Genomic DNA, 11,781 nt, shown 5'->3' on the forward strand with positions numbered 1-11,781 from the left:
TGGTTGCATAGTATTTCATGGTTTATATGTGCCACACTTTCTTTATCCAGTGTATCATTGATGGGCATTTGGGTTAGTTCCCGGTCTTGGTTATTAGAAACAGTGCCACAATGAACATAGGTGTGCCTGTGTCTTTATAATAGAACAATTTATAATCCTTTGGGTATATACTCAGTAATGGGATCAAATGGTATTTCTGGTTCTACATTCTTGAGGAATCATCACACTGTCTTCCACAATGGTTGAACTAATTTATACTCTCACCAATAGTGTAAAAGCTTTCCTATTTCTTCACATCCTCTCCAGCATCTGTTTTTTTCTGACTTTTTAATCACCACCATTCTAACTCACATGAAATGATATCTCATTGTGGTTTTGATTTGCATTTCTCTAGTGACCAGTGATGATGAGCTTTTTTTCATATGTTTGTTGACCACAGAAAGGTCTTCTTTTGAGAAATAGATATTCATATTATTTGCCCACTTTTTGATGGGAATTTTTTTTCTTGTAAATTTGTTTAAGTTCTTTGTAGATTCTGGATAAATGTTTAGTAGACTTCAGCAGTGAAGCAATCAGTTCCCGGTCCTTTTTCTTGATGGGAAACTATTACTACCTCTATTTTGCTCCTTGTTACTGGTCTAGTCAGGTTTTGCATTTCTTTATGGTTCAACCTTGTTAGGTTGTATATAGCTAGGAATGTAACTGTTTCTTCTAAGTTTGTTATTAGCATGACTTACTCATAATATTCCCTAATAAGCCTTAGAATTTCTGCATTATCAGTTGTAATGCATCCTGTTTCATCTTTAATTTTACTTATTTCTAATCATCTGTGTTTTTTCCTAGTTAGTCTGGCCAAAAAAAAAAAAATGTCATTTTTTAGAAGCCTTTTTGAAAAACTTAACTTTTCATACCATTAATCTTTTGTATTGTATTTTTAACCTTAATTTTATTATTTATGTTCTGTTCTTAATTAATTCTTTTCTCCTACTAATTTTTGGTTTGGTTTGCTCTTGTTTTTCTAATTCTTTAAGATACCTCATTAGGTTGTGTATGTAAAGTTTTTCTACTTTTTGATTTAAATGTTTACTGCTGTAAACTTCCCTATTAGTACTGCTTTTGCTGTATCCCACCTGATTCAGTATGTTGTGTTTCCATTTTCAAGAAATTATTTACTTATGTGTTTTTATTTATTTATTTTCTTTTAGAGATAGAATCTCACTTTGTCACCCAGGCTGCAGTGCAGTGGCACCATTAGAGTTCACTGACACCTCATATTCTTGGCCTTAGGGGATCTTTCTTCCTTGGCTTCCTAAGCAGCTGGGACTATCGGTGCACAACACCATGGCTGGCTAATTTTAAAACTTTTTTATAAAGATGATGCCTCAACATCTTGCCTGGGCTGATTTCAAATTCTTGGGGTGCTGGTGGGGCTCAAGTAATCCACCCACCAACTCCCAAAGAATTTAAAAACTTTCTTTCCATTTTCTGCATTGTTTTAATGGTTGTTCAGGAACATATTGCCTAATTTCCATGTGTTTGTGTAGTTTTCACAGCTTCTCTTGTTACTGATTTCTAGTTTTATTTCATTGTGGACAGGAAAGACACTTGATTGATCTGAAAGTTTTCTTTTTTTTTTTTTTGAATTTTTTGAGAATTGTTTTATGACCTAACATTTAGTCTATTTTTGAGAATATTTTATGCACTGAGAAGAATGTATAATCTGCAGCTGTTAGATGAAATGTTCTGTAATTGTTTATTAGGTCCATTTAGTTCACGGTACAGATTATGTCCAATGTTTTTTTGTTGATTTTTGATATGGGTTGGCTCTGTTTCTCCACCCACATTGTAATCCCTGAATATCAGGGGAGGGTTCTGTAATCCCCATGTGTCAACAGAAGGAAGTGATTGGATAATGGGGAGTTTTTCCCCGGCTGTTTTCATGAAAGTGACTGAATTTTTATGAGATATGAAGGCTTTATAATTGTTAGTTTTTTTCTGTATTCTCACAGGTTCTTCTCTCTCCTGCCACCATGTGAAAAATGTCTATGCTTCCTTCTTGATTGTAAGTTTCCTGTTTCCTGAGGCCTCTCCAGCCATGTGGAACTGTGAGTCAGTTAAACCTTTTTCTTTTATGAATTACCCAGTCTCAAGTAGCAATGTGAAATGGACCTAAACAATTTTCTTTGGGTAATCTGTCCCATGCTAAAAGAGGGGTGTTGATGTCAAACCCACAGCTGGCATTATTTTGAAAGAGGAAAAATTGAAAACCCTTCATCTAAGATCTGGAACAAGACAAGATGACCACCTTCACCACTTTTATTGAACATAATGCTAGAAGTCCCAGCCAAAGTAATTGTATAAGAGAAAGAAATAAAGAACAGGCAAACTGAAATGGAAAAAGTCAAATTGTTCTTGTTCACAGATGATATGATCTTATATTTAGTAAAATTTACCTCTACCTAAAAAAACTATTAGGATAAATAAACAAATTCAGTAAAGTTGCAGGATACAGAACGAACATACAAAAATCAGTAGCATTTTTATATGCCTGCAGCAAAAATATCTGAAAAAGGAAACCAAGACAGTAATCCTATTCACAGTTGTTAACCCAAAAAGTAAACAATCTCTGAAATGAGAACTATAAAATATCGATAAAATAAATTGAATAGAATATAAAAATATGAAAAGATATTCATGTTCACAGATTGGAAGGATCAATATTGTTAAAATGTTCATAGAACTTAAATTGTTCATAGAACTCAAAATGTTCTACAGATTTAATGTAATCCCTGTCAAAAATACCAATTGTTTCTATTTCACAGAAATAGAAAAAGTCCTATAATTTATATGAAACCACAAAAAAACCAAAATAGCCAAAGCATACTGAGTGAAAAAAACAAAGTTGGAGCATTACATTACCTGACTTCAAATTATACTACCGAGCTACAGTAAACAAAACAGTGTAAAAACAGACACCTAGACAATGGAACAGAATAGAGAACCCAGAAAGAAATCCACATTTAGAGTCAACTTATTTTTGACAAAGGCACCAATAACATATGTTGGGTAAGGGACAGTATTTTCAATAAATGGTGACTGGAAAACTGGATATCCATAGGTAGAAGAATGAAACTAGACCCCCATCTCTTGACATATACAAAAATCAAATCAACATATTAAAGACCTAAATCTAAAAGGTAAAACTTCAAAATTACTAGAAAATAACATGGGGAAAACTCTCCAGGACCTTTGCTTGGGCAAAGGTTTCGAGTATGATATCAAAAGCACAAGCAGCAAATGTAAAAATGGACAAACGGGCTTACATCAAGCTAAAAAGCTTCTGCAAAGCAAAGATAACTATCAACAAAGTAAAGAGACAACCCACAGATTGGGAGAAAATATTTTCAAATTAACCATCTAGCGAGGGATTAATAACCAAACTATATTAGAAGTTCAATCAATATGGTAGGGAAAAAAAAGATAGAATTTAAAACTGGACAAAATATTTGAATAGACATTTCTCAAAATAAGATATACAAATGACCAAGAAGTATATTAAAAAAATGCTCAATGTCACTAATCTTCAGAGAAATGCAAGTCAAAACTATTATGATATATCATCTTACTCCAATTAAAATGGCTTTTATCAAAAATATGGGCAACCATGAATGCTGGTGAGGATAGGGAGAAAAGAGATCCCTTCTACTTTGTTGGTGGGAATGTAAATTAGTACAACAACTATGGACACTAGTATGGAGGTTCCTCAACAAACTAAAAATAGAACCACCATATGATCCAGCAATCTCAGTGCTTGGCATATATCCAAAGAAAGGAAATCAGCATATCAAAGATATGTGCCTTTTCATGTTCATTGCAATATTATTTACAATAGTCAAGATACAAAAGCAATCGAAGTGTCCATCAACAGATGAATGGGTGAAGACAAGGTGCTGTATATACACACTATAGAATATTGTTCTGTCGTGAAAAAGAATAAAATCCTGTCATTCATGGCTGCATGGACGGAACTTGAGGTTATGACGTTAGGTTAAATAAGCCAGGGACAGAAAGACAAATATCACATGTTCTCACTAAAATGTGGGAGCCAGAAAAACTGAACTCATGGAGATAGAGAGTAAATGATGGTGGCCAGAGACTCAGAAGAGGGTGAAGGGGAGGAGGGGATAAACAAAGGATGGTTAATGAGCATAAAAATACATCAGATAGAAGAAATAAGATGTAGTGTTGGGTAGCACGATAGGGCCAACATTGTTAGCAACAATTTATTGTGCACTTAAAAATAACCAGAAAAGTAGAATCAGTATGTTCCTAACACAAAGAAATGATAAATGTTAAAGGTTATGGATACCCCAATTACCCTTATTTGATTGCTACACATTGTATGCTTGTATCATAATGTTGCATGTAAGTCATAAATATGTACCGCTGTTATGGACCTATAATAATTAAGGGGAGCCCGGCTGCCTCCACAGCTATGACATGGAGAGTTTCTGCCCTTTGAGATGCTTTGGAATTTTGAAGTTGTGATGGTTAGGGTGCTTCTACGCTTAATCAGCAACTTCTACCACATTCATTGTCTGCTTCCATTGCTGGGCATCATCTCTGGTTTCCGATACAAGTACCAGCATGCTTGGGGTTCAGAGTCCTACAATGTAGTCAGTTTGCAATTCCACAGTAAACTTGCCCATCCCAGATTCACCCACAAATGTGGCACCGAATCAAAGAATACGTAACAGCACGGAAGCAGTTAGCAATGATTCTTCCCTGCCCAATTCCGTAAGCATATTGTGTAGGTATCATAAAATTGACTTGACAATGCTTTCCCGGCCTGTCCAGGTTTAGGCGTTTCCTTGGGAGTCTATGCAAAGTAGGAGTTTGGTATGTTCCTCTGCGTATTCTGTACTTAAACATGAAAGAAATGTCTGTCTGATGGACTTTAGGTTAAGAGAGAGGCAGTAAAAAGAAAGGAGATAGTCCTTTCCTTGGGAGAAATCTGCTTTAGCTGAGACAGATTATGGTAGCCTATAGCTGAAGGAAGTCAAAAGAAGAGAGCTGGCAAAGCCTCTGGTCTTCCCTGGATCTTTTCATTGACACGCCAGTTCCTGCACACATTGCCACTGTTCAAAACACCAGGCCCCTGACCCTCAAACCATTCCCAGCCTCCATCCCCAGTCATTTGCCTTGGCTCAGCTCGTGCCATATAGCTCAGCCTGTCCCTATTGCTATGGGACTCTGGCCTGGGGAGGTGGTTCTCAGATCAGCACCTGCTTGCCCTCTGCAGGACTTGTGTCCCTCATCTCTCTCTATTTGTACCCCTACTCATGTCCTCTCTGATTTCAATTAACAAACGCTAATTAGTAAGGTCCAGCCAGTACTTGCAAGCCTGCCTCTAGACCCAGGAACCTCTTCTCTGTCCTGGGGTTTATTCAGCCCTCACTCATGAGCTTCATGGCAAGTGATCTGATCTTGTAAATTTGAGAAGACAGAAGACAGAGAGGTCCATGCACATTCTTGACTGTACTGGTCAGGGTTTTGCTGAGAGACAGAACAACAGGATATAGATAGACAGAGAGAGAGAGAGAGAAAGAGAGAAAGGGAGAGATACGGATGCAGATGAATTTAGATCTAGATATATAGATAGATCAAGATAGACAGATAAATACATACCTACATACATAGCTACATAGCTAGCTAGGTAGCTAAATAGATAGATGGATAGCTAGCTAGCTAGCTAGATAGATAGATAGATACAAACACATGTATACATACATACATACATAGCTACACAGCTGGCTAGATAGTTAGACAGACAGACAGATAGATAGATAGATACATATATACATACATACATACATAGCTAGATAGCTAGCTAGATAGCTAGCTAGATAGATAGACAGACGGATAGATAGATAGATGGATAGATAGATAGATATAAACACATATATACATACATACATACATACATAGCTACACAGCTGGCTAGATAGCTAGACAGATAGATAGATAGATAGATAGATAGATAGATAGATACATACATACATACATACATACATACATAGCTTCATAGCTAGCTAGATAGCTAGATAGATAGATGGATAGATAGATAGATAGATAGATAGATAGATACAAACACATATATACACACAGACATATCTACAAAGCTGGCTAGATAGCTAGACAGACAGACAGACAGACAGATAGGTAGATAGATAGATAGATAGATAGATACATACATACATACATACATACATAGCTACATAGCTAGCTAGATAGCTAGATAGATAGATAGACAGACAGATATAGATAGATAGATAGATAGATAGATAGATAGATAGATGGATGAGAGAGGGTTACTAGGGAAATTGGCTCACATGATTATGCAGACTGACAGGTCCCACGGCAGGCCATCTGCAAGCTGGAGATCCTGGGTTGTCAATAGCTTGGTTCAGTCCAAGTCTAAAGGCCTCGCAATCAGGGAGGCTGGTGGTGTGATTCTCAGTATAAAGTCTAAGGCCTGATAACTCTGGAGGGCCCTGGTGTAATTCTTGGAGTCCAAAGATCAGAGTCTGGAATTCTAAAGTTCGACATCAGGAGAAAAAGAGCGTCCCAGCTCCAGAAGAGAGAAAGAGGAAAACACCTTATCTCTGTTTTTTTCACCTCTATTCAGGCCACCGGTTGATTGGATGGTGCCCACGTGTATTGAGGGTGGACCTCCTCCACTCGTTCCAGGGACTCACAGGCCAGTCCTCCACAAGCACCCTCACGGACACACCAGAATTAAAGCCTTACTAGCTTTTTAGATACGTCTTAATCCATTCAATTTGACACAGTTGAGAACTGACTGGGGAAAAATATAGCCTCAATACCCTGAAAGCTTGGAGAGAGACTGAAACCTTGTCTATGTTGAGGTGAGCTTTCATTGGGAAACAAATGTTTTTTATGAATAATGTAATTTCTGCCTCAGCACCTGCTTCAGTAGAAGTTGTGTCTGCCTGGGTCAGGCTAAAGTCAGCTGCAGTGGCCAGCCCAGTAGACTTGCATGGGTGAGTAACTAGACTACATGTGACCCAAGCTGGTTAGGAGCCAACTGTGCACCTGTGAGGCTAGCACATGCCTGGAGTCACCCCACAGAAAAGCGCCAAGCTCTGCAACCTTCAGGGCTGTGCCTCTTGAGGTCTGTGACCAAGAATGCTGTCTCCCTGAAGCCCATCATTGTCTGTGCTGCCAGGAGCCAGCCAGTCCACGTGCAGAAAGCTGGAGTTCTAGAGGAACATCCATAGGCTGTTCAGCCTGGATAGGTGCCAGGGAGTGGTCTCGATGAGGCCTTATTCAAACTTATCTCAAAAGACTGAGTTGCATAAACACACACACACACACACACACACACACACACACACACACACACACATTCTTATAGGCTGTGCTAGAAAACAATGAGCCTCTCTGACAGTGACAGAGCCCCCACCCCACTAAGGAACAGAGAGCATATGCTTTCTGCAGAGAATTGGACTCTGGAAAAGAGAACTCCAAAGGGATGTGGATATCACCCCAGGTCATTCGCTGGAAGCTGCCAGCAGACAAGTTGCCCTTACTCTCTGGAGGAGGAGAAGAACAAGCGAAGGCAGGTAGTGGTGAGGGTCACGTGGTAGACATTCCTTCTGCTGCAGAGAAGTGGGCATTGCCCGCAGTATAATGATGAGAAGTGGTGGGTGGTATCTGAGAGGTTGGGAAAGGAGGTGGCTGGCTAGGGAATGTCAGCTGCACCCTCAAAGGCTGAAGTCTTGCCCCCAAGGGAACCTCCCTGTGGCATTCACTGTGAACTGGTGGCACAGGGCAGCCCTCCAGCAGGCATGGGTTTCCCTGCAGTGATTTGAAAACTCTTCTCAGGGACAGTGTCTGCCGGTTCACATCAGGTGTCCATGTGCAGATGCCAGATGCAAACATTCTGAATTAATTGGTTGGGAGGGTTCAGGAATTCAGTATTGCCTTTGACTTTATACTTCGGGATGTCAAAGTCTTCCTTTGTGATATTAAGGGCTCTTTATGTACCTTTCTATATATTGATCATATTAGTTATTTTCTGTCATAAATGATGCCAATGTATTGCATAATATTGGTTACTATATAATGGGATTTATTATTTGGAATTTATAGGTAACATGGTAAAATCTGGTCTTTAAATATTTCTTAGAATTACAGTTTTTTTAAAAAAACATACAAAGTCTTATAAATCAGGCCTTTCTAATATTATTTTTATTACTTATTGTTGATATAAATTCTAAGTTTTTTAGTAATAGCAAATGTATTGAACTTTTATTATCATTGAGTATGTGTTTAGTTCTTTGATTTTTGCAAAAGAATCATTAAATTTATTTAGAAGTACCGAAAGTAATAATAGATCGAGTAATAATCATGAATCATGAAGAGGAACTTAGGAAGCAAGAAAGATGTGTTACAAAATGCAATTGGTGTGTACCTATGAAAAACATTTTGAACTCTTAGAAATAAAAAGTATTATCATTTAAAACAAGCAAAATAAGAAAAAAAACAACGCATGACAACTGAGAAAGAATATATCAATGTATTGCTACCAATCTGAGGAGCTCTCTTAACCTGCATCGCCAAATGATAAGACTTTTACAATGTCAGTAAGAACAGAGAGACTGGAAATTTAGACTACAGGTTCCAATGAATGTCTAATGAGGTCGTAATATTTGAAGGGGTGAGTGTGCTGAGCACAGCCTAGAATTCAAGTATTTCCAAGTTAGATGCTATTGACTAAAAAGTGACTAAGGCAGGTCTCAATCCACAGAAGTTTATTTAGCTAAGGTTGAGGAAGACACACCTAGGAAGAAAACAAACTAATAACAACAGCAACAAACTCCATACGTAACAGGAGTACACATGACCTGTGTTGTTTTGTTTTGTTTTGTTTTGTTTTGTTTTTGTTGTTGTTGTTGTTTTTTCCCGAAAGAGAATTTGTGGAACTGCAGTGTTTAATGGGGAAAGAGCAAGATGGAAGCAGAAAAGGGAAGAGAAGGTAGAGACACAAATGGTTACATTCTTGTGAGGCTCTGATTAGCTTCACTAAATCTAAATTTTACATGTGAAAAGAGGAGGTAGAAGAAATGTCAATTACGTATTGTCTTGCATTCAGTAAATCTACATTTTACAGAAGATACATTAACATGGGAATAGAGAGAGTAGAGAAAAAGTCAATTATGCATTCACCTCTGAGTAGGTGGGGGCATAATTTCTGGTCTTGTCCTTGCCCTGTACCTGTGAAAATAAGCTGGTAATTATTACTATAATTATAATTATTATAAGCTGGTAATTACAAGGAACTTTCTTGTAAGCAATTTTTGAGGGAGATTATCTGGGGAGATATGTGGTCCTATGGGTGAGACACAGGGTTGTCTCCTTGGGAAAAAAAGACAGTATTGTGTGACTCAGCTCCCAATCTTAACTTTCCCTTTGATGTAGTGAGTTTGGGTCCCAAGATTCTATTTGCTTTCAAAATGCATTTTAAAAATATCACACCTGGCCAGGTGCAGTGGCTCACACCTGTAATCCCAGTACTTTGGGAGGCTGAGACGGGCGGATCACCTGAGGTCAGGAGTTTGAGATCAGCCTGACCAACACGGTGAAACCCTGTCTCTGCAAAAAATACAAAAATTAGCCAGGCATGTTGGCATGTGCCTGTAATACCAGCTACTCGGGAGGCTGAGGCAGGAGAATTGCTTAAACCCAGGGAGCGGAGGTTACAGTGAGCCGAGATTGTGCCACTGCACTCCAGGCGACAAGAGTGAAACTCCATCTCAAAAAAAAACAAAAAAAAAGTGAAAGAAAAAAAAAAATCACACGAATTTGACCTTCCATGTAGGAAGCGGTCAAACTGGTGTTCTCTCTTGCTTTGTTTTCTGCTGCTGTGACCGAATGCCACAAAATGGATAATTTATAAGGAAAATAAATTTATTTCTCACCTATGGAGGCCGTTTCTCTCATATAGAGTCTGAGAAGTCCAGCATGGCACCAAAACCTGGCTAGGGTTATCTCTTGCTGGAAAGGTGAGGGCTGAAGCCAGCACATGTAGAGAAAACAGGGTCTGGACTCACCTCTGGGAACCTACTCTCGGGATAACCCACCCTCTTCTGTGAAAGTAAAATGATTCCACTCATGAGGATTCTGTCTTTATGACCCAACACCTACCCTAAGCCCCACCTTTCAACACATTAAGTTCCCAACACATGACCCTTCAGGGGATACAATTCTATGGCATGTTCTGAGTAACGTTCACCTCAAATTTTTTAAAAATTAGAATTTTGAGAATTAAAATACATGTATCTATGGTGATACTCACAGAAGTGCATTTGACTGGCCCATCACCTGGCAAATAGAGAAAGTGAGTTACAATGTGAGTTATAAACTGAGTGGTCTGACTCTCCAGGTTTGGAGGACAAATGCATGAACCTGAACAAACACATGTTCAGGAGGAAGCAATGGACAACTCTTTACACCACATATGTGACCCTTATTTTAAGAGACTCACCCAGAAAAGAAATAAAGTCCAGTGAATGCCAGTCATTCATCAGTATCAGCCATCAGCCAAATCACAGGAGTAAGGACCAGGAAAGATCGAAAACAGTCCCCTGAGAAGAGCATCCCTTTGGAAAGGGGAAAACAAGCATTCCTTTTCTCTGAACCAAGGTGGAGATACGTGGATAGCAAAGGATTCAGCCATACCCTCTGTTTTTGGAATATTTGAGCACTAATAAAGTGGGAAGTATTTTATATTTTTATTGGCTATTCATATATATTCAGTAAATTAAATATTGCCTTTGATTTTGAACTTTGAGGTGTTAAAGTTTTCTTTCATGATTTTAAGGGCAATTTAGGTAGCTCTTTATATACCAATTCATATTAATACTTGATGATAATACTTTATGCCAATGTAATGCATAATTTTTGTTACTATATAATAGGATTTATTATCTGGAAACTCAAGGTAACTTAAAAAGTCTGGTTTTTAAATATTTCTTAGAATTATACTTAAAAAATACATAGTATTTTATAAATCAGGTCTTTCTAATACTGTTTTTATTATTTATTACTGTAGATTTAAATTCTAATTTTTTAGTTGTAGCAAATGTATTGAATTTCTAGCATAATTGAGTACTTGCTTAGTTCTTTGGTCTTTATTAATTTTGCTCAATAAATAAAACATTTCACGCTCTGCATTTGCCTCTGAATTCAACTTTGAATGTAATTTTGTTTTTTTCACATTTTGGCATTCTTTGTTGTTATTTTCTCAGTGATTTTCTCTAAAATCTACAAGTGATTTAGAACCTTTGCCATTCATTTCAAAGATGAATACATCACAGTTAGATCTTGCAACTTGTACAAGTCGAAATCTGATCAACTATAAAAAATTATGAACTTTGCTTATGGGAAACAGATAGCATGTGTAGCCTTCCGCTTGATTCTCAGCACTTAACAGACTTGGCTGCCCAGAAACTGAGGAAGTGGAATCATCTCCTGCCTCTAGCATGGCTGCTTGCCCTTCTGCACTGGGAGAATGCATGGCTCACACAACATCCAGCTTGTATTCACCAGCCCTGTCCTGCCTTTCCTCCCCACCCAGAGCTCCAGAAATGCAATGTGGCATGCTCAAAAGCTAGTTCCCAACCTGTCCTCTTCTGGAAGCTTCCATCTCCAAATGGAATTGCAGAGGTATGGAGTAAGGTGCTTGTCTAGTATGAA

This window comes from Saimiri boliviensis, chromosome 1, assembly GCF_048565385.1.
Source record: "Saimiri boliviensis isolate mSaiBol1 chromosome 1, mSaiBol1.pri, whole genome shotgun sequence".
In the NCBI taxonomy this organism is placed as follows: domain Eukaryota; kingdom Metazoa; phylum Chordata; class Mammalia; order Primates; family Cebidae; genus Saimiri; species Saimiri boliviensis.